The following is a 23,237-nucleotide window of genomic DNA, read 5'->3' on the forward strand; positions in this document are numbered from 1 at the left end:
GTAATCATCACATAAAACATCCATGTTCTGCACAGCTTTATTACATGCAGGCACTGGGGAATGCACAGAACAGTTTTCAGGCTAAAATAATGTAGTTTGCTGCATGTTTGAGTTGTTACACACTCTGCATTGCCTCCTCTCAACCTGAAACTCCTACTCCTGGGTCTAGACATTTAGAGCAAGGGCAGTTTAAATCTACCGAGACTGTTGCCCATGTACTTCCAGATGCAATCAAATAAAGCATCTGGGCAGCTATACCACACACGCAGTACGCGGTGTTTACATAGCACATCACAAATTACAAAACTGGTAAGCTCTAGGCCATGGCCTGTGAGGAGAAAGTCTGCAAAGGGCACAGCAGCATCCTCCTTCTTTGGAAAAGACACAACATTTATGAGCTGTCTAGTCAGTGTGCTACAATTATGTCAGTTCCCCATCTTTTGGCTAAGAAGTACAAACCAGATTAGCAGCTCCAAAAGAATGTGGTCTGGGGGCAAATTAGCTTGAACTTGGCTCCCCAGCCCATATACCTGCCTGTATGCTAGAACCCTGATTCTTTTTTTTTTTTTTTTTTTTTTCTTCCAACTCCTGCCAATGATGTAAGAGAGCTGCCTGCTTGAAGAACAGGCAGCCAGATTAAGCTGCAGATCTGCTCACTTTTTTCCCTCTTGGACTATTGCTTTCACTCTGATAATGTTTTACTCCGATTTTCTTATTTAAATTGATTCATCACTGTTAAGAAAAAAAAAAAGCTGCTGAAGCTAGCCAAGGGCTTGTATCTATCACAGTATCTTTTGATCCTTGTCTACAGTCCTTAAAATACCAAGAGGATAGAAAGTTCTAAGCTGTCACCTTCTGATCACCAAGTCAAGCAGGCAAAGGTATACTGAATAATAAACGAGTTATGAAGAGGTGAAACAACATTTAAATAGATCATTATCTGGGTATCCAAACTGGTAACGAGAACAATACCACCACTTCAAGTAGGAATCCACCTAAACTTTCTGAGCTTCTCTCAGCAATTCCTCTCCCTTGCCAATCTTCTATCTTTTCTAGCTTCTTCCTAATATTTGCCCAGGACTTAGCCACAAACTGAGTCTTTAATAATGCCTGCCCCACAGGGGTGGCAGGATCTATTCCTGAGTACAACTATTATTAATATTCTGCCCTTGGGGAACTGACTCTCTTAATTCCTTGAATTATGATAATTCTTAAATTTGCCATGTGGGTTTGGTGGCCTGGGTCTTGATTATTCCAGTTGGGTTTTACCAACAGCCACTTCTGATCTGCTGTGGGACCCACTTGATGTTGCTGGTCCCAAAGTCTTATACCTGCCCTCCTGATCATATCTCGTTCCTCCATAGTAAATAGAATTCCTAGGATAGATTGTAATTCATCCCAGGTATATAAATCTGGGCCAAGAAACTGGTCCACCTGTTTGGCTACGCCAAGCGGGTCCTCTAATAAGTTCCCCATTTCTTTTTAAAAATCTCTCACATCTCCAGTGTTGAGGGGAAGAGCAACATACCCCGCTCCCGGTTCCCCTTGTGCCCCCACTCCTGGCACAAGTATTTCTCTAAGGGGGTATAATCTCCCTTCCTTAACTTTGCTTCGGGTAACCCGCTGAGGGGGTCCGGGAGATTCAGGGTCAGAATCATTGGTTACGAGTATGAGCGGGTTAGAAGGGGGGGGGGGCGCTCAGCACAGAGCCCCCTCGAGACAGTTTACTGCAGCCTGTCTCTGAGCAGAAGCCTAAACGCTAATTTGGGGCAGCTCGGTGCCCCCTGCCCCAGCCCCAACCCCCACCCCGGGGCAGCTGGGTGCTCGGGACAGGCCCTCCCGGCTGGGGAGTGGGCAGCTCTGCCCCCCCCCTCCCCCACGCTGGGCCAGGCTCCGTGACACTGCTCCAGGGCTCGGCTTGGGCACGCTGCTCGGGTCGGGCGGTGGCGCCCCGGGAACAAGCCCTGTCCCAGCTGGAGCCAGCAGCGGGAGGAGTTCAGCTGCCTCCTCCCATGGATCCAGAGGGCTTGCTTTCCCTCTGTCCCATCTTCCAGAGTGCCTTCTTTCACACACACACACGCTCCCCTTATTCGTGACTCGGTCCTTCGCAGGCTACGAGAACTGCACTACTAAAGGGTCCGCACTCGGGTGATCTCTTCGAGACCTCTCACTCATTCGCACTCTGGGATTACCAACCCCAACCGAACGGATAACTGCACAAACGCAAATACTTACTCCTCCCCGGAGTCTTCGATCGGCCTTCGTGCACAAAATTTAAGGGGTTCTGCAGATTCTTTTGCTCACTCCCGAGTCCGAATTAAAAGGGGTTCGGATATCCAGCGTTTTGGCCACGAGATCCTCAGACTGGGGCTATCCGAAGATAGGGCGCCTCCCCTATCTGGGGTTTCGCACCAAAAGATCTGGATCCGAGTCACAGCACCAAATTTGTTATAGATTAAAAGTAATTTAGTGGGAAATAACCACTTCTCAATTTTTAGTGATCAATAATAAATTTATTAGCAAGCGGCGAGTGAGCAAAACAGCGCTGGGTGTGCCGGGAGTCTCTGCTCTACCAGGACACACACCTGACCCGGCAGAACCGAGTCCCTTTATAGTGTAGGCTTCATCCATATTCATGATGGGCGTACCCTGAGGGGTCTGCAAAGGTGTAAACAAGTTTTCCCGGGCTTTTCTCAGGTTTTCGCGGGCTTTTCTCAGGTTTCGGCGGGCTTGTCTCAGGTTTCCGTCACAGAAGGGGGGATGACTCAGCACAAGTGTTTTTGTAGTGGCTTGAAGATGGGGGCCATTTTAGCTCCCTTCTAACAACTGATTTTAACAATAGAAACTATATACATATATCTTATTTCTTATTTACATAAGAGAATTACAAAACTGTTCGGCCACAACATCCTGACTACAACTTCTTTTTCCCCTTGAGATTTGAATAACAAATACCATATATGTTTTATTACACATCCCAGGAGGGGAGGGCAGGGAAACCAACAGACACCTGTGGGAGCCCCTCAGGGACTCTTCCTCAAATTTTAGTAGGCTTGCACAATGTATTAACATATGCATTAAATGCTCTGGAAATAGGTGTGTACTTCTCAGGAATTACATGAATATTCATTTCTTTTATTGTATATAATAAGTGTGCCTTTGTCTTTCCACAGGTACATTAGGTGGAGTAATCCCCTATGCATCCAGCCCTGCAATAAAGAATGCCTGCCTTCTAAAACTTCAAACTAAGTCTTAGAGGGTTCTTTTAAGACCGAATTTATGGTAACAATACAATTTCACACAAAACTAACAGCCTGTCATTGTTTGCTTATCACTGTGCCAATAGGTCATGTAGTTGTGCTGTAAGCCTGGCAGGATGCAAGTGCTTCAGATACCCATTATCAGTTTAGTCCTTTTCTCATTGTTATTACCTCTAGACCTGTGCTTTTGCTACCATGACAATGCAAGCTCTTTGTAAAAAGTGTAAACAAACTATCAGAAACAGGAAGTGGATTCTAGTCCCAATCCTAGCTTCCAGATAAAATTATTGTCGGTACAGATTGTAATAAAACATATATGGTATTTGTTATTCAAATCTCAAGGGGAAAAAGAAGTTGTAGTCAGGATGTTGTGGCCGAACAGTTTTGTAATTCTCTTATGTAAATAAGAAATAAGATATATGTATATAGTTTCTATTGTTATATGTTGAGAAACCGAGACCAAAAGTTTCCAACCCAATCAGAATTTATTATAATTTCAGCAAGCAAAGTTAGTGAGCAAAAATCAGCGCTGGGCAGCCGGGGAGTCTCCGCTCCATCAACGGCGGCCCTCTTCCCTTTTTACAGTCCCTTTTTATATACAGTCTTCTTCCCGGTTGACGTAGTTTCTTTCGATATGCTCTGCGCATGTTCGTTTTGCTACTAGGGGGTCGCAGGGATGGAGGTTCTCAATCTTCCTTATTCGATCCTCTCAATATCTGGGTGGAGACTTGACCTGTGGGGGCTGATTAAGCAAGCCTAACGGCGTCTGGGTGGAGACCAGACCTGTGGGGGCTGATTAAGCAGGCCAAACGACATCTGGGTGGAGACCAGACCTGTGGGGGCTGATTAAGCAGGCCTAACGGTATCTGGGTCTCACCCACCAAGAGGCCCCCAGCATATCCTGCCAAGCAAACAAGCACTTTATCCTGCTGACATTTTAGTGAACAAACCCACCCAATCTATCACAATCCCCCCTTTTCTATTTCTTAATTTTGTTCACTAAACCTTTTTAATTCTTGTTGACTCAAATTCAAGCTTTCTTCCATTTCCATATCTCCTCGGAGTGGTTCGTATTTAGCTCTAACAAGCATTAAGTGTGCAGCTTCCAAGCGACTTTTTACAATTGTAATTAGTTTGTTAAAAATGCATGGTCCAAAAGTTAATCCCAAAATAAGCAACAGCAGAGGGCCAGCTATAGTCGAAAGCAAAGTTGTTAGCCAAGGGGAATAATTGAACCAGGATTCATACCAGCTCTGTTGAGCCTCTCTTTCCCGTTTTCGTTGTTCTAACCTCTTTCGTAACTCAGTCATTGTATCAATTGTTATCCCTGTATGGTCTGCATAAGTACAACATTCTTCCTTGAGTGCTACACATAATCCTCCTTGTTGTAGTAATAAGAGATCTAATCCCCTTCTATTTTGCATTACTACCTCAGATAGGGATCTTAATGACTTTACCAATCCATCAATCGCTAGCTCGATTTTACCGAGATCTTCGTCTACTGTTACTCGGAGTGCCTTCATTTCTTTTTGATTGTTTACTAAGGAGGCGATTCCTGTTCCTGCGCCTATACCACTGATGGTGAGAAGAGTAGCAATGGTAAGGACAGTGATTGGTTCTCGTTTTACTAAATGATGTTCAGGGGTTATATGCTGATCATAAATATATTCGCTAGGATGGTAAGTAATACGTGGTATTATTGATACCTGAATGCAGTATTCACTGCTTTCGTTAAATGCAACAAGAGATATACACGGGGTGATCCCAATGTTTGAACATATCCATTTCGTATTAGCGGCGGGAATCAGCCACTGTGCAGGTCTCTCGTTTTTTGATATTTTTGCTCCACAGAGATGCATTTTATGGGTGGGGACCTTTCCAATGCATCTCCCTTTACCTGTTACTTGGGACAAAGTGAGTCCCTGTGTCTGGTCCTTTCCTTTTTTCCATATGCACCGTGCAGGGTTAGTTCCATTTACTCTTTTAGCTTTAGCAGTCATTCCTACAGCCTCATAAAAAGGTGGTCTAATATTATAACATAACCAACAGTCTTTCGTTAACTCAGGTTTGGTTTTGTTTAGTATCCCATAACTAGCTTGCATAATTTTCCATAGAGTACTATATCCATATATATTGATTTCAGAGGTCAAATTAGTGGGTTGGGTATACTTTCTCTGGTAATTAGTGGTATTGTTTTTAACATTAATAGTAGAAATTGCCAGATTTGGTCCAATGGGTTCTGGGGTTTCATTAGGTGCAATTTCTTTCTTAATTGTTATAAGATTTCCCCGATCTGCTCCAGGTTCCCAATGTCTAATTCCCCAGGTTCTTCCCAGGATCCACCCTGGGTCTTCTGGTTTTTTTATATTAATATATATATATAAACATGTTCCTTTAGAGAGCATCTCTCCTGAGGGACCTTTCCAAGGTGGTGTACACCCAGCTGGACCAAATCCTACTTTAAGATACTGATCTGGTCCCCCTCCTGGAGCCCAATCAGAAGCGATAGTTTCACAGCCCCAATAGGCACAAAAATAATGGCCAGGGTAATTACAATATGGTTTCCCTCGGTTGGAACTAGGACACATGTAAAATCCTGTTAAATTCAAAATTTTACCACAGTGGTCTATTCCCGTTAGATCACACAATCCCACAATGAAGCTTGGAGCCCCTGGTACAGTTGATGTACGTAAGATTTTACCATCTAATCTGGTTAGGGACCATTTAAAAGGTTGGTGTGTTTCCAGTTCTGCAGTACAATAACTTAATTTTAGCCATAACAATATTACAATTATGATATGCAAGGTTTGAGATGATGTTCCCCTGTATACCAGATTCCCTCTGCGTTGATTCCTGTGAAATGCAGACAGGGTTAAAAGTATGTTATTCACCCATTTTTCTTTACCAATCCCGTGGTAATTCTGCCAGCATCTCAGCAACGCTCCAGTTGGACGGCTCCTTCCTCCACAGTCGTCTTTCCCTCTGCCTCGCTCGTCGACTCGGGTGCTTCGAGCCACGAGGTGTACCATCTTCTCGGCAGCAAGGATGCTCTTCAGGAGGAAACACTCGCCGTCTAAGATCCTGTCTCGTAAAATAGGATCTCCAATTTGTATGTTTAATTTCAGGAACGTCACAACGGACTTTACTGATGAGCTTACGACAGAGGCTCTCAGTGATTTCCGCTACAAAAGGCTTTGGTTCATTCGGGTGATAACAATAAAAATTTGGTTCAATTCCTTTTGTAAATATATCCCACCATTCTTTTGAGCCTGAGGTTAATTCTCCTTTAGATATTTTGCAGGTTAATGTCCAATTAGTGATTTCCCTTTGCGATTTATAACAGGAAATGCAAACCCCTCGGGGAGGGTATCCTTTAACACAATGAGTCCACCACCTTTCCTTGCATACCTTACAGGTATAACATACAAAGGGATGACAATTACAGTACTTATTTCCACACCTTATTTTAACATCATCATTACTTATAAGTCCATCATCTAAGTAATAAGGGTTAGGTAAATACTCAATCCTGTAAGGGTCCAAGTCCATTAAGTCCTCTGGAATTTTAATTTCAAGTCTCCAACCGGGCTGGTGATTTTCCACGAAGAGTTAGTGATAGGTCCTTTTATTAAGCGGGCATGGGTCCAACCTCGTTCAGCAGTTCGGACAGCAGTCTCTGTGGTAAGCAATACAAGGTAAGGTCCGTCCCATTGAGGGGTTAATGATGATTCCTTCCATGATTTAATTAATACCCAGTCTCCTGGCTGGATTTTATGAATAGCCAAGTCCAGAGGAGGTCTTTGCACCACCATTCCCTTTTTCCATAATTCATTTTGATATTTCATTAAGTTTATAATATAGGAGTTTAATTTCTGGTCTCTTACTCTAGGATGGTCTTGGGGTTCCTCTAAATCATAAGGCATTCCGTATAGCATCTCAAAAGGTGAAATCCCAAGATCAGCCCTTGGTCTAGTTCTCAAATTAAGTAGTGCGAGTGGTAAACACTTCACCCAGGATAACCGGGTTTCCATCATTAGTTTGGTGAGCTGTTTCTTAATTTCTGCATTCATCCTCTCTACTTTCCCCGAACTTTGGGGATGCCATGGTGTATGATGTTCCCATTTTGTTCCCATTGCTACCAAAACCTCCTGTATTATTTTAGACACAAAGTGGGGACCTCGATCTGAGTCAATAACTTCACTCATTCCATATCTTGGTATTATGTTTTCCAACAGTATTTTTACTACTGTGTGAGCAGTTGCTCTAACAGTGGGGAAAGCCTCTACAAAATGAGTTAGATGGTCTACTATCACTAGCAAATATTTATATCTTCCCACTTTTGGTAGCTCAGTAAAATCTATCTGAATGTTAGCAAATGGTCTGTGGGCAAGCTGTCTGCCACCCAGTGGTCTTTCTCTAACTTGGGTTTTATTGACCCTTTTGCAAATTAGGCAGTCTTCTACTACTCGTTTTGCCAAATTATATATTCCAATGCTCATATATTTAGTAGCAAATTGGTCTACTAATGCTTGTACTCCCCAATGAGTCTGATCGTGAAACCTCTGCAAAGTTTCTAATGCAAGTGTTTTTGGTAGAATAGTTCTCCCATCGGGGAGATTCCAATGTCCCCCCTGGTTTTCTTTTACGCCCATCTCCTTTAATTTAGCTTTCTCCTGCAGGGTGAAGCTATACAATCTGTATTTCTTTACCTCTGAGGTATCGTGGCTAAGAGTATCAACTGGGGTCCAGTCTTTTAGGGCTGCTCTTTTTGCTTCTCGGTCAGCTACATTGTTTCCCCTATTTCGGATATCCACTCCTTTTTGATGTCCCTTTAGATGTACCACTGCAATTCCTTTTGGACCCCGTAGAGCTTTTAATATCTGCACTATTAATTCCTGATGGATTATGTCCTTTCCCTGTGAATTTATTAATCCTCTTTCTTCCCATATTTTCCCAAAGGTATGCACTACTCCATATGCATACTTAGAGTCGGTAAATATAGTTCCTACTTTATTTCTTAGATATTCCAAAGCTCTTAGCACTGCATATAATTCACACGCCTGGGCTGACCAGGAATGATTTAATGGTCCTGATTCCAATACTTTGAGATTTGGTCCTTTAATAATTGCATATCCTGATTTTCTTTTCCCATTCACTACTCGTGACGAGCCATCCACAAATAATTTTTCTCCTTCTCCTAGTTCTTCCTCTTCCAAATCTGGTCTAATTTTAGTTTGACTTTCTATGGTTATGAAACAATCATGTATCAACTGTGAGTCCCAGGGTTCTCCGTACAGGAACTGGGCTGGATTCTGGAGGGTTGTGACTTCCAGGGATAGTTTTGGAGAATCAATCAATATTCCTTCATATTTTAAAAGCCTGGAATCTGTGACCCATTTTTCTGCCTTTTGTTGCAAGATGCCCCGAATGTTATGAGGCGATAAAACCCTTAATTCTCCATTAAAAGTTATTTTATTTGCTTCTTCTACCAGGAGTGCAGCTGCTACTACTGCTTGTAGGCAGGTGGGCCAACCCTTGCTAACCGGGTCTAGTAACTTAGACAGATATCCTACTGGTTTCTTTTTCCCTGCCCAGTCCTGGGTAAGGACTCCATAGGCAGTTCCCTCATCAGTATTAACAAAGAGGGAAAAGGGTCTTTTTAGGTCAGGTAAGCTTAGTACTGGGGCAGTTATAAGATCTTTTCGCAGTTGTTCCAAATGTTGTTCATCTTCCATAGTCCATTTTAGCAGGTTATCCTGGCTCAATTTATTATACAAAAATTTTACTTTGCTGCTATAATTTTCAATCCATTGTCTGCAATACCCGACCAGACCCAATAATTGTCTTATCTGCTTTTTATTTGTAGGAGGGGGTATTGACAATATCCCTTTTATTCGTTCGGGATCTATTCTCTTTTCTCCTTTTGATAAATAATGCCCCAGATATTTAACTTCTTCTTCCACAAATTGTAGCTTGGATCGTGATACCTTCAGTCCCTTTAGAGCCAGGAAGTTTAATAATTTAATGCTTTCTTGCCTTACTATTGCTTCCTCCTTTCCTGCAATTAAAAGATCATCCACATACTGGATCAAGATGGTATTTTCATTTACCACATATTCTTGGAGAATTTTCTCCAATGCTTGCCCGAATAAATTCGGTGACTCGGTAAATCCTTGAGGTAAGACCGTCCACCTTAATTGCTGTCGACGGTGGGTTTCAGGATCTTCCCATTCAAAGGCAAAATAATTTCGGCTTTCCTCACTCAGGGGGCAAGCCCAGAAGGCATCTTTTAAATCAATTACACTATACCAGTGATTTTCTGGCCCTATCCTACTAAGCAAGGTATAAGGATTAGCCACTATGGGGAATCGAGTTACGGTTCTTTTGTTAATTTCCCTTAAATCATGCACTAATCTATAAGACCCATCTGATTTCTTTACGGGTAGGATGGGAGTGTTAAAGGGGGACATACATGGTTCTAAAAGGCCTTTTTCAAGTAACCTTTCAATCTCAGGCTTTAACCCCCACTTTCCTTCTGGTGGAATTGGATATTGTTTGATTCGTATAGGTACCTCCGGATTAATAATGGTTACTGAAAATGGAGGTATCTGTAGCTTACCAATCGTTTCTGGGGTATACCATACCTCTGGGTTAACTTCCTTTTCATCTTCCACTCGAAGGGGGCATAACCTAATCTTTAGTTCTTTATTTTTTACTTCCAAATTAATTCCTAATTCTATTATTAGATCTCTACCCAATAAATTGTAATCAGCCTCAGGGACTAATAATAATGATCCCATCCCAAATTTGGAATGTGTTTCAAATACTATATTTTTGATAATGGGTACTTCAAAGGGTTCTCCCTTGGCTCCTATAACTTGGGCCGTTTCTGACGATACTTTACAGCCCTGGGGCATTATCTGGATAGTGGATCTTTCAGCCCCTGAATCTACCAGGAACTCGAATTCCTGTTGCTGGGGACCTACCTTAACTTTTATCAAGGGCTCCTTATGTTTTTGGGTCCCCAGCAAATAGAGCCCCTGACATCCCTAATCTTCCTTGAACATTCTTTCGTCCCGCAGCCGCTTCCTGCATTCCCTTTTTATGTGTCCTCGGGCACCACAATAAAAACAGGTGCCCTGTTCTCTTCGTCTTATCATTTCTTCAGTTTTTTCTGTCCTGAATCTGGGGTTTTCTTTTAGGAAATCCCCATATTTTCCTAGTGTACGAGGAGGTGTCTGATTCCTTGGGCCTTTTTGTCCCTCCCGGACAGCTGCCACCATCATCCTGACTTGCTTCTTATGATTTTCGTCATCCCTCCGGACGTACACTTTCTGAGCCTCTCGCAATAACTCATCTAACCCCCGGTCCTGCCAGTTGTCCATCTTTTCTAATTTTTTTCTTATGTCATCCCAAGATTTGGCTACAAATTGAGTTTTCAGCAATGCCTGTCCCACTTGGGTGTCCGGATCCAATCCTGAATACATCTGGAGGCTTTTTCTCAGCCTCTCTAACCAATCGGTGGGGCTTTCCTCTTTTTTCTGCCTCTCATTAAAGGCTTTGTTTATATTTTGCCCCCTGGGCACAGATTCTCGGATGCCTTGAATAATAATAGTCCTTAGGTCCTGCATATGAGTTCTGTGGTTTGGGTTTTGGTGGTCCCAATTTGGTCGCTGTATGGGCCATTTTTCATCTGCAAAAGGACCTTGTACATGCTGGGCATCCCATATTCTCATTCCGGCCCTTCTGATCATATTTCTTTCTTCTGCAGTAAATAGTATACTCAAAATAGACTGCATTTCATCCCAGGTATAGGTGTTAGGACCTAGGAATTGATCAATCCTTTCAGCAACCCCCAAAGGATCTTCTATCAAGTTTCCCATTTCTTTTTTGAATTCCCTAACATCCCCTGAGTTAAGGGGTATAGATACAAATCCTATCCCTGGTTGTGGTCCCCCCATTGGTGTCTCCCGGAGTGGATATAATTTTTGTTGTTTTGCCTGACTTCTAGTTGCCCTTCTGGAACTTCTGGGGGTGTCTGAGGAAGTTCCAGAGTCGCTCTCAGTTTCCTCAGGGGCTGAGGGTGGTGGATTGGCAATAGGTGGTGGGGGTGGTATATAAGGTGGGGGTAATAAGGGAACCTCTTCTTTGTCTCGTTTTTTCTTATCGTTTTTCCCACCCCCCTTTTCTTTTAGGGCAAACAGATAGCTTTTGGCTCCTGATCCCATCCACATGTTAGCATAATCACTCTCCTCCGGATTAACCGGTTCCTTAGAATTGACATATGTGTTTAGGGCCTCACATACCCAATTTTCAAAAGACCCAAAGATTGGCCAGCAGACATGTTCTTCCTTAATATTCTGACCTCCCCAAATTTCCATACAGAAATGGATCATTTTTGCTTTATTCTTTCCTTTGCTTTTTGAAAAATCCCTCCAATTTTTCAACATTAATCCTAAGGGACTATCAGGCGGGATAGGGGGCAACCGCACAGGGGGCCCTCCACCCATGGGACCAGGGGGCTTGCTTTTCCCCTGTCCCATCTTCCGAAGCGCACTCTTTCTCACTCACACACGTTCCCCTGGTTCGTGGCCCACGCCCTCGCGGGCTATGGGAACCGCACTACTGAGGGTCCGCACTCGCTTGGTTCCACTGGAACCACTCACATGCAACGCTTCAGGATCACCAACCCCAACCGAACGGATTTCCAAATATACTTACACATCCTGTGTCTTCGTACGGACTTTTTGTGCACAAAGATTACAGGGTCGACCGGTTCCTTTTGCTCACTACTTTAGATTTTGGGTTCGTCAGTGGAAAGTGTGGAGACTTTGGGAACAGCTAGGACCACCAAAGGATGGTGGGGCGCCTTCCCTGCTGCCCAAGTCCAGCCACTATATTTCCATCCGAGTCACGGCACCAAATTGTTATATGTTGAGAAACCGAGACCAAAAGTTTCCAACCCAATCAGAATTTATTATAATTTCAGCAAGCAAAGTTAGTGAGCAAAAATCAGCGCTGGGCAGCCGGGGAGTCTCCGCTCCATCAACGGCGGCCCTCTTCCCTTTTTACAGTCCCTTTTTATATACAGTCTTCTTCCCGGTTGACGTAGTTTCTTTCGATATGCTCTGCGCATGTTCGTTTTGCTACTAGGGGGTCGCAGGGATGGAGGTTCTCAATCTTCCTTATTCGATCCTCTCAATATCTGGGTGGAGACTTGACCTGTGGGGGCTGATTAAGCAAGCCTAACGGCGTCTGGGTGGAGACCAGACCTGTGGGGGCTGATTAAGCAGGCCTAACGGTATCTGGGTCTCACCCACCAAGAGGCCCCCAGCATATCCTGCCAAGCAAACAAGCACTTTATCCTGCTGACATTTTAGTGAACAAACCCACCCAATCTATCACACTATTGTTAAAATCAGTTGTTAGAAGGGAGCTAAAATGGCCCCCATCTTCAAGCCACTACAAAAACACTTGTGCTGAGTCATCCCCCCTTCTGTGACGGAAACCTGAGACAAGCCCACCGAAACCTGAGAAAAGCCCGGGAAAACTTGTTTACACCTTTGCAGACCCCTCAGGGTACGCCCATCATGAATATGGATGAAGCCTACACTATAAAGGGACTCGGTTCTGCCGGGTCAGGTGTGTGTCTTGGTAGAGCAGAGACTCCCGGCACACCTAGCGCTGTTTTGCTCACTCGCCGCTTGCTAATAAATTTATTATTGATCACTAAAAATTGAGAAGTGGTTATTTCCCACTAAATTACTTTTAATCTATAACAAATTTGGTGCCGTGACTCGGATCCAGATCTTTTGGTGCGAAACCCCAGATAGGGGAGGCGCCCTATCTTCGGATAGCCCCAGTCTGAGGATCTCGTGGCCAAAACGCTGGATATCCGAACCCCTTTTAATTCGGACTTGGGAGTGAGCAAAAGAATCTGCAGAACCCCTTAAATTTTGTGCACGAAGACCGATCGAAGACTCCGGGGAGGAGTAAGTATTTGCGTTTGTGCAGTTATCCGTTCGGTTGGGGTTGGTAATCCCAGAGTGCGAATGAGTGAGAGGTCTCGAAGAGATCACCCGAGTGCGGACCCTTTAGTAGTGCAGTTCTCGTAGCCTGCGAAGGACCGAGTCACGAATAAGGGGAGCGTGTGTGTGTGTGAAAGAAGGCACTCTGGAAGATGGGACAGAGGGAAAGCAAGCCCTCTGGATCCATGGGTGGGGGCAAGGAAGAATTGCCGGATATCCCACTAGGAGGTTGATAATCCCAGAGTGCGAGTGAGTGGCACTCTGGAAGATGGGACAGAGGGAAAGCAAGCCCTCTGGATCCATGGGAGGAGGCAGCTGAACTCCTCCCGCTGCTGGCTCCAGCTGGGACAGGGCTTGTTCCCGGGGCGCCACCGCCCGACCCGAGCAGCGTGCCCAAGCCGAGCCCTGGAGCAGTGTCACGGAGCCTGGCCCAGCGTGGGGGAGGGGGGGGGCAGAGCTGCCCACTCCCCAGCCGGGAGGGCCTGTCCCGAGCACCCAGCTGCCCCGGGGTGGGGGTTGGGGCTGGGGCAGGGGGCACCGAGCTGCCCCAAATTAGCGTTTAGGCTTCTGCTCAGAGACAGGCTGCAGTAAACTGTCTCGAGGGGGCTCTGTGCTGAGCGCCCCCCCCCCCTTCTAACCCGCTCATACTCGTAACCAATGATTCTGACCCTGAATCTCCCGGACCCCCTCAGCGGGTTACCCGAAGCAAAGTTAAGGAAGGGAGATTATACCCCCTTAGAGAAATACTTGTGCCAGGAGTGGGGGCACAAGGGGAACCGGGAGCGGGGTATGTTGCTCTTCCCCTCAACACTGGAGATGTGAGAGATTTTTAAAAAGAAATGGGGAACTTATTAGAGGACCCGCTTGGCGTAGCCAAACAGGTGGACCAGTTTCTTGGCCCAGATTTATATACCTGGGATGAATTACAATCTATCCTAGGAATTCTATTTACTATGGAGGAACGAGATATGATCAGGAGGGCAGGTATAAGACTTTGGGACCAGCAACATCAAGTGGGTCCCACAGCAGATCAGAAGTGGCTGTTGGTAAAACCCAACTGGAATAATCAAGACCCAGGCCACCAAACCCACATGGCAAATTTAAGAATTATCATAATTCAAGGAATTAAGAGAGTCAGTTCCCCAAGGGCAGAATATTAATAATAGTTGTACTCAGGAATAGATCCTGCCACCCCTGTGGGGCAGGCATTATTAAAGACTCAGTTTGTGGCTAAGTCCTGGGCAAATATTAGGAAGAAGCTAGAAAAGATAGAAGATTGGCAAGGGAGAGGAATTGCTGAGAGAAGCTCAGAAAGTTTAGGTGGATTCCTACTTGAAGTGGTGGTATTGTTCTCGTTACCAGTTTGGATACCCAGATAATGATCTATTTAAATGTTGTTTCACCTCTTCATAACTCGTTTATTATTCAGTATACCTTTGCCTGCTTGACTTGGTGATCAGAAGGTGACAGCTTAGAACTTTCTATCCTCTTGGTATTTTAAGGACTGTAGACAAGGATCAAAAGATACTGTGATAGATACAAGCCCTTGGCTAGCTTCAGCAGCTTTTTTTTTCTTAACAGTGATGAATCAATTTAAATAAGAAAATCGGAGTAAAACATTATCAGAGTGAAAGCAATAGTCCAAGAGGGAAAAAAGTGAGCAGATCTGCAGCTTAATCTGGCTGCCTGTTCTTCAAGCAGGCAGCTCTCTTACATCATTGGCAGGAGTTGGAAGAGAAAAAGAAGAGAAAAAAAAAAAAAAAGAATCAGGGTTCTAGCATACAGGCAGGTATATGGGCTGGGGAGCCAAGTTCAAGCTAATTTGCCCCCAGACCACATTCTTTTGGAGCTGCTAATCTGGTTTGTACTTCTTAGCCAAAAGATGGGGAACTGATATAATTGTAGCACACTGACTAGACAGCTCATAAATGTTGTGTCTTTTCCAAAGAAGGAGGATGCTGCTGTGCCCTTTGCAGACTTTCTCCTCACAGGCCATGGCCTAGAGCTTACCAGTTTTGTAATTTGTGATGTGCTATGTAAACACCGCGTACTGCGTGTGTGGTATAGCTGCCCAGATGCTTTATTTGATTGCATCTGGAAGTACATGGGCAACAGTCTCGGTAGATTTAAACTACCCTTGCTCTAAATGTCTAGACCCAGGAGTAGGAGTTTCAGGTTGAGAGGAGGCAATGCAGAGTGTGTAACAACTCAAACATGCAGCAAACTGCATTATTTTAGCCTGAAAACTGTTCTGTGCATTCCCCAGTGCCTGCATGTAATAAAGCTGTGCAGAACATGGATGTTTTATGTGATGATTATCTGGAGACTATGGTTTCTTTGGGATCAGAGATTTTCATTCATTGAATGGTTCTGCCTGCTTTAATATGAAGGAAGTGGAATGTTTTTATTGCAAAAGGAAGGGGCATGTGAAGAAGGTTTGCTGGAGGAGAATCCAAGATGAGAAAATGTTTTCTGAAGATTAGTGGGGTCAGGAACTCTATGTGCTGGGAACTCAAAGAACAAAGAGCCCTTGATAAAACTTAAAGTGGGTCCTCAGCGACAAGAGGTAGAGTTCCTTGTGGACTCAGGAGCTGAAAGATCTACCATTCAGGCTCTGCCTCCAGGCTGTAAAGTATCATCAGAAAAAAATCAGTGTAATAGGGGCTAAAGGTGAACCGTTTGAGGCCCCGGTTCTTCATGATGTGATTGTTGAATCAAAATGCAAATATGTGATTGGAACATTTTTATTATTACCAGAAGCAGATTATAATTTACTTGGACGGGATCTGATTATAGAATTGGGAATTAATCTGGAAGTAGAAGAAAGAGAACTCAAAGTCAGATTATGCCCCCTCACAGTGGCGGATGAAGAAAAGATTAACCCAGAAGTATGGTATACCCCAGAGACAGTGGGTAGATTGGATATCACCCCCTTTGAAGTCACCATTAGGAACCCAGAGATCCCGACTAGAATCAAACAGTATCCCTTACCGCAAGAAGGCAGGAGAGGCTTAAAGCCTGAAATAGAGAGACTCCTTAATCAGGGGCTATTAGAACCTTGTATGTCACCTTTTAATACTCCAATATTGCCCGTTAAGAAGGCAGATGGGAGTTATAGATTAGTGCATGACTTAAGAGAAATCAACAAAAGAACTGTAACCAGATTTCCTGTAGTGGCGAACCCCCATACTTTACTTAGTCAATTGAATCCTGAAAATCAGTGGTATAGCGTAATAGACTTGAAAGATGCTTTTTGGGCATGTCCTCTAAAAGAGGAGTGTAGAAATTATTTTGCTTTTGAATGGGAAGACCCAGATACCTTTAGGAAACAACAGCTGAGGTGGACAGTTTTGCCTCAGGGTTTTACTGAGTCCCCTAACCTCTTTGGACAAGCCCTCGAACACATCTTAAAAGATTATAACTTGGGGGAAGGTGTTACTTTAGTACAATATGTAGATGACCTTCTGTTAGCAGGAGGCAACCCAGAGATGGTACGAAAGGAAAGCATTAAGTTGTTAAATTTCTTAAGCCTCCAAGGATTAAAAGTATCCAAATCTAAATTGCAATTTGTAGAAGAAGAGGTGAAGTATTTAGGTCACTGGATTAGTAAAGGGAGCAAGAAATTAGACCCAGAGAGGGTAAATGGAATTCTTTCTCTCCAGGCTCCCAAAAACAAACGACAGGTTAGGCAGCTCCTTGGACTACTGGGGTACTGTAGACAATGGATTGAAAATTATAGTACAAAAGTTAAATTTTTATACCAGAAATTAACAAAAGACGGGTTGCTTAAATGGATCCCAGACGATGAGGAAAAATTAGAAAAATTAAAAACTGACTTAGTCAACGCTCCAGTATTGAGTTTACCAGATATAAGAAGGCCCTTTTATTTATTTGCCAATACTGAAGATGGCACGGCATTTGGGGTATTAACCCAAGAATGGGCTGGGAAAAGGAAGCCTGTGGGATACATATCTAAATTGTTAGACCCCGTAAGTAGGGGATGGCCAACATGCCTCCAGGCGATAGTGGCAGTGGCCTTGTTAGTAGAAGAGGCTAATAAAATTACATTTGGGGGGAATCTGAAGGTGTTGACTCCTCATAACATTAGGGGAGTGCTTCAACAAAAAGCGGACAAATGGATAACAGACGCCAGGCTCCTCAAATATGAAGGAATATTAATACACTCACCAAAGTTAGAGATTGAAGTAACTAGTCTTCAAAACCCAGCACAATTCCTATATGGGGAGCCAAGCGAAAGTTTAAACCATAATTGCCTCCATACCATTGAAGAACAGGCAAAAATCAGGCCAGACTTAGAAGAAACAGAATTAGAAGAAGGGGAAAAGCTGTTTGTGGATGGATCCTCTAGAGTGGTAGAAGGAAAAAGAAAATCAGGTTATGCAATTATTAGTGGAACCCCACCCTAGAGGTAGTAGAATCAGGACCACTGAGTCCTAGCTGGTCGGCTCAAGCTTGTGAACTATATGCAGTACTAAGAGCGTTACAGATTTTAAAGGAAAAAGAGGGAACCATTTATACAGGCTCTAAGTACGCCTTTGGAGTAATTCACACTTTTGGAAAAATTTGGGAAGAAAGGGGACTCATTAATTCACAAGGAAAAGGGCTAATACATGAGTCTCTAATTATCCAGACTCTCCAAGCATTAAGAGGTCCTAAGAAAATAGCAGTAGTGCATATAAGAGGACACCAACAGGGAACCTCACTACAGATCAGGGGAAATATTCTAGCTGATCAAGAGGCAAAACGGGCTGCACTACTAGCATTGATGGTAACAGAATCAAACACAAACGAAAGAACAGACCCCACCAAATTAGGATTCACGTTTACTAACCAAGAGAAAGAAAAATTGAAACAAATGGGAATTAATGAAAAACAAGGGGAATGGGAATTACCTGATGGGAGGAAGGTTCTCCCGAAGGCAATGGCTTGGAGAGTTATGAAGGATTTCCATACTAAAACTCACTGGGGAGTACAAGCATTGGTAGACCAGTTTGCTATTAAATACATGTGCATAGAGATTTATAATGTTGCTAAGGAAATAATAAAAAGCTGTTTAACGTGCCAGAAAATTAATAAGCACCAATTAAGAGAAAAGATTCAAGGGGGACGGGATGTGGCATACAGACCATTTGGAAGAATTCAAATCGATTTTACAGAACTACCAAAAGTAGGACGGTACAAATACCTCCTAGTATTGGTAGATCATCTCACTCATTATGTGGAGGCCTTTCCCACCACTCGAGCTACAACAAATACTGTGGTAAAAAAAATAGTCTTAGAAAACATCATCCCTAGGTATGGAAATATGGAAGTAATCGATTCGGACAGGGGTCCCCACTTTGTCTAAAATAATCAGAGAGACATTGAATTCCCTGGGGACCAAGTGGGAATTCCACACTCCCTGGCATCCACAAAGCTCAGGAAAAGTAGAAAGAATGAATGGAGAAATCAAGAAACAACTTACCAAATTGATGTTAGAAACAAAGATGTCTTGGGTTAAGTGTTTACCCCTAGCACTTCTGAATATCCGGCCCCAGCCCCGAACTGATACTGGAATATCCCCGTTTGAAATGCTATATGGTATGCCCTATGATATGGAATTTCCCACTGATCACCCAGTATTGGAAAAAGACAATTTGCAACCATACTTAATAAACCTCATGAATAGGAGAAAAGAACTACGCAAAAAAGGGATGGTAGTACAGAGACCTCCATTAGAAATTTGTATGCACTCCATAAGACCTGGAGACAAGGTGTTAATAAAAACTTGGAAAGAATCCTCTCTTACCCCTCGTTGGGAGGGACCGTTTCTTGTTATACTCACAACAGAGACTGCTGTCCGGACTGCTGAAAAGGGATGGACTCATGCTACCAGAGTGAAAGGACCCTTAACGCCTGATCACTGGGAAGTAGCTGAAACATCAGGAGATCTGAAACTAGTGTTGCGAAGGAAGAAGGACTAAATGAATTTTGTAAAACCCCTAACTGTGTTTGTTATCCTTTTGTGTGTTTTAAATGCACTACTTGTGAGGAAAGTTGGTGGGCGCACTGCGTCCACGGCTATTCCCCAAAGGAATACTGTGACCAGTGCTATAAAAGAGAAAGAAAATTAACCAGTCATCAACAGGAAAAATTGTGTGCATACCAATGAACCTAAGCCCCATAACGTGAATATAGTACAAACTCTTTGCAAATTCCAAATACTCCAAGTGCCCTGTACGATCCCACAAGTGAAAGCCTGGAACTGGGAGGCGTTAAGGTGTCGATAACAAGACCCTAACCCCACAGAATACGACTGCTGCCGAGAAGATGGAAAGCCCCGCTGCTCTAAGGAATGAATGGAGTAGGCGGAGGAGGCAGAGACGTATGGAGAGGGGAAAATAAGAAAGGCCTCGAAGCAACCAGTTCAGGTGATTGTTGTGGCAAGGAGAACTGGAAAGCATGGGGAAGGAAAAGATCTGAGCATGCAGATCCTGTCGCAAGACAGAAAGGGGACACGTTTGTACAATTAGCTAGTAATTGGAAGATGAACCCACCAACTCTCCTCACTATAGTGGTCATTTGGGCTGTGGGAGGAATCGCAATTTTGATGTTAAACCTCCATTTTATGAAACCCCTAGTGTTATTATTAATTGGGTTAACTTTTGGACCATGTATATTTAACAAGTCTGTGATGTGTTAAGGAGATTTGAAAAACAAAATTAGTTAAAAGAAAAGGGGGGAATTGTAATAAAACATATATGGTATTTGTTATTCAAATCTCAAGGGGAAAAAGAAGTTGTAGTCAGGATGTTGTGGCCGAACAGTTTTGTAATTCTCTTATGTAAATAAGAAATAAGATATATGTATATAGTTTCTATTGTTAAAATCAGTTGTTAGAAGGGAGCTAAAATGGCCCCCATCTTCAAGCCACTACAAAAACACTTGTGCTGAGTCATCCCCCCTTCTGTGACGGAAACCTGAGAAAAGCCTGGGAAAACAGGAGAAAAGCCCGGGAAAACTTGTTTACACCTTTGCAGACCCCTCAGGGTACGCCCATCATGAATATGGATGAAGCCTACACTATAAAGGGACTCGGTTCTGCCGGGTCAGGTGTGTGTCTTGGTAGAGCAGAGACTCCCGGCACACCCAGCGCTGTTTTGCTCACTCGCCGCTTGCTAATAAATTTATTATTGATCACTAAAAATTGAGAAGTGGTTATTTCCCACTAAATTACTTTTAATCTATAACAGGATGTACCCATCACAGTTGCAAAAATTATGTCCTTGGGTGCATTCTTGTCTGAGGCCTGTAATAAAACATATATGGTATTTGTTATTCAAATCTCAAGGGGAAAAACAAGTTGTAGTCAGTGTTATATGTAAATTCTCAAATTGATGTGAGACAGGGCCAATAAAAATTCCAATTGTTTATTTAGCAAGCGACAACAAGCAAAACAGCGCTGGGCGGCCGGGGAGTTCAACTCCACCAACGGCGCGCACCTTCGAAGTTTTTTCGTCTTGCTTATGTGTTACAAAGTGATGTATATTAATGAGACTCTCATGTATATTCATAATCTATCCCCGCCTACCCCCGCTTCATATTTTAATGAGGTTTCCTCCTACTTGCGTCTGCGCAGTAAACTTCAACAGTTCTGGGCGGTGGTCGCAGAGTCCTGAGTAGTGGTCGTAGAGATGAAGTATCTCCTCTTCCTCGCCGTTGAACTTTTCACCCCAAGGTTCTGCGCAGCCTCCGTAGTTCTCTGACATGTCTCTGCATGCCTCTTGTCTCTACATGTCTCTGTTAAAGCTCTGATAAGGACGCACCACTATATCTTCTACCTACCCCCTACACAGCCTTGATTTATTATGTTAGTTCAGCTAAGCGCTTGCTGTTAGTGAGTTAGCTTTATACAATGTAGCAATATTAGCTTTACATAGCTCACGTGGTGATTTACTTTTCCATTGTTTTAACTGAATTTGATGAATAAATAGTTTACTATCTATCACAGTCAGGACATCGACCTCCCCCCCCCAACTCCCCGGGGCTGGGGAGCTCCCCTCCCCGGGGCACCGTTGCCTTCGGGGAGGGGGCAGCTGAACTCCTCCCGCTGCTGGCTCCCGCTGGGAAAGGGCTTGTTCCCGGGGCACCACCGGCCCGACCCGAGCAGCGTGCCCAAGCCGAGCACTGGAGCAGTGTCGCGGAGCCTGGCCCAGCGTGGAGGGGGGGGGGCAGAGCTGCCCCCTCCCCAGCTGGGAGGGCCCGTTCCGAGCACCCAGCTGCCCCGCGGGGGTTGGGGCTGGGGCAGGGGGCACCGAGCGGCCCTAGTGAGGCTCCGTAATGCCAAATTACCGTTTAGGTTTCTGCTCAGAGACAGGCTGCAGTAAACTGTCTCGAGGGGGCTCTGTGCTGAGCCCCCCCCTTCTAACCCGCTCATACTTGTACTGTTAAACAGTTTTGTAATTTTCTTATGTAAATAAGAAATAAGATATATGTATATAGTTTCTATTGTTAAAATCAGTTGTTAGAAGGGAGCTAAAATTCCCCCATCGTCAAGCCACTACAAAAACACTTGTGCTGAGTCATCCCCCCTTCTATGATGGAAACCTGAGAAAAGCCCGCGAAAACCGGAGAAAAGCCCGCGAAACTTGTTTACCCCTTTGCAGACCCCTCAGGGTACGCCCGTCATGAATATGGATGAAGCCTACACTAGAAAGGGACTCAGTTCTGTCCTGTAAGGTGTGTGTCTTGGTAGAGCAGAGACTCCTGGGATACCCAGTGCTGTTTTGCTCACTTGCTGCTTGCTAATAAAATTTTATTGATAACTAAAAATTGAGAAGTGGTTATTTCCCACTAAATTACAATTAATCAATAACAAGACCCCTTACAGGTATTAGCACCAAATGCTTGCAGGCATCAGCTCCAGGCATCAGTATTGACTACAATAATATTTTAATGTTAATAAATCTCATCATAAACCGAAAGAAAGTACAGGCTCAAATATGTAACACAGGAACACAGAACATGAAGCCACTTGTACTCTAACAGCATACTTGGCCTATTGCAGTTTGTAAAGGCCGCTAAAAGTCTTCCTCTTTCACAAAGATGAGGGCAGGGGACCCTTTCCTCATCTCCCCTCCAAAGAGGTGTCATTTTGGTTTATCTAAGCAGCTGTTGCATACTTGTTTAGATGAACTAAACCTACTGCTCTTCTTTAAATCCTGACACAGAAAACAGCATCAGCAGGGCACTCATGATGCAGTGTTCTGGGGTAATATGCTACAGAAATAGGCAAGATTGTCAGATTATATTTTCAAGGGTTTTTTGCTTGGAGGGCTTTTAAAAAAGTGTTTAGAACAGAAGCTGAGTTTGGGGTTTTTTTAACCCTCTGTCCCCAATGCTTCAGACCTGCACTTGACCCAAGGTGACTGTCAAGATGGGAGCCATAAGGCTCACCCACCCCTCAACCGCAAAGCCCGTGAGGGAGAAAACAAAACGGAAGTCACCCAGTAATAGAGAGGGGAACCGGCACTTTCTTGAACAGCGCCGCAGCGTCAATAGACAGACAACACAGCTACACCAACTCACAGCGTTTCCTCTCCTTTCTTCGGTCACGACTGCTGGCGGGGTGGCTCAGAGTGCAAAAGAGTGCTGCAGAGTGCAAAAGACAACAACAAATTACAGTGTGGGTTTTTTTTGTAAGGGCTCCTTTTAGGTAGCCGGCCCTCCTGCCGGCTCCCTCTCACAATCCCTCAGCAGAGGGCAGACAGCTGGTGAAGGCTTTGCCTCGGCAGCGCCTCTCCTCAGCAGGGTCGCAGCCCCGACGGGGCCTGGCTCCAGGCTGGGCTGCGGGTAGGGCCCTGCAGTTAGCCCCAAAGGCTTCCCTCGATTGGCATGAAGTGGTGGATGCAGGGACTAACTCTGTGAAAGACATTTTTTTTTTTTTCTT

At 44.1% G+C, this 23,237-nt stretch overlaps 1 long non-coding RNA gene across 1 annotated transcript in view; it reads right to left on the reverse strand.

Moving 5' to 3' along the window:
• The window catches only part of LOC141917666 (uncharacterized), a 407,503-nt gene extending 384,354 nt beyond the window's left edge, over window positions 1-23,149 (reverse strand). Inside the window, exon 1 of the long non-coding RNA XR_012621393.1 lies at window positions 22,471-23,149. This is a non-coding gene — a long non-coding RNA (uncharacterized LOC141917666). The remainder of the gene's footprint in view (window positions 1-22,470) is intronic.
• Window positions 23,150-23,237: the final 88 nt, after the last annotated feature.

Source organism: Strix aluco, chromosome W (assembly GCF_031877795.1).
Source record: "Strix aluco isolate bStrAlu1 chromosome W, bStrAlu1.hap1, whole genome shotgun sequence".
NCBI classification, from domain to species: Eukaryota; Metazoa; Chordata; class Aves; order Strigiformes; family Strigidae; genus Strix; species Strix aluco.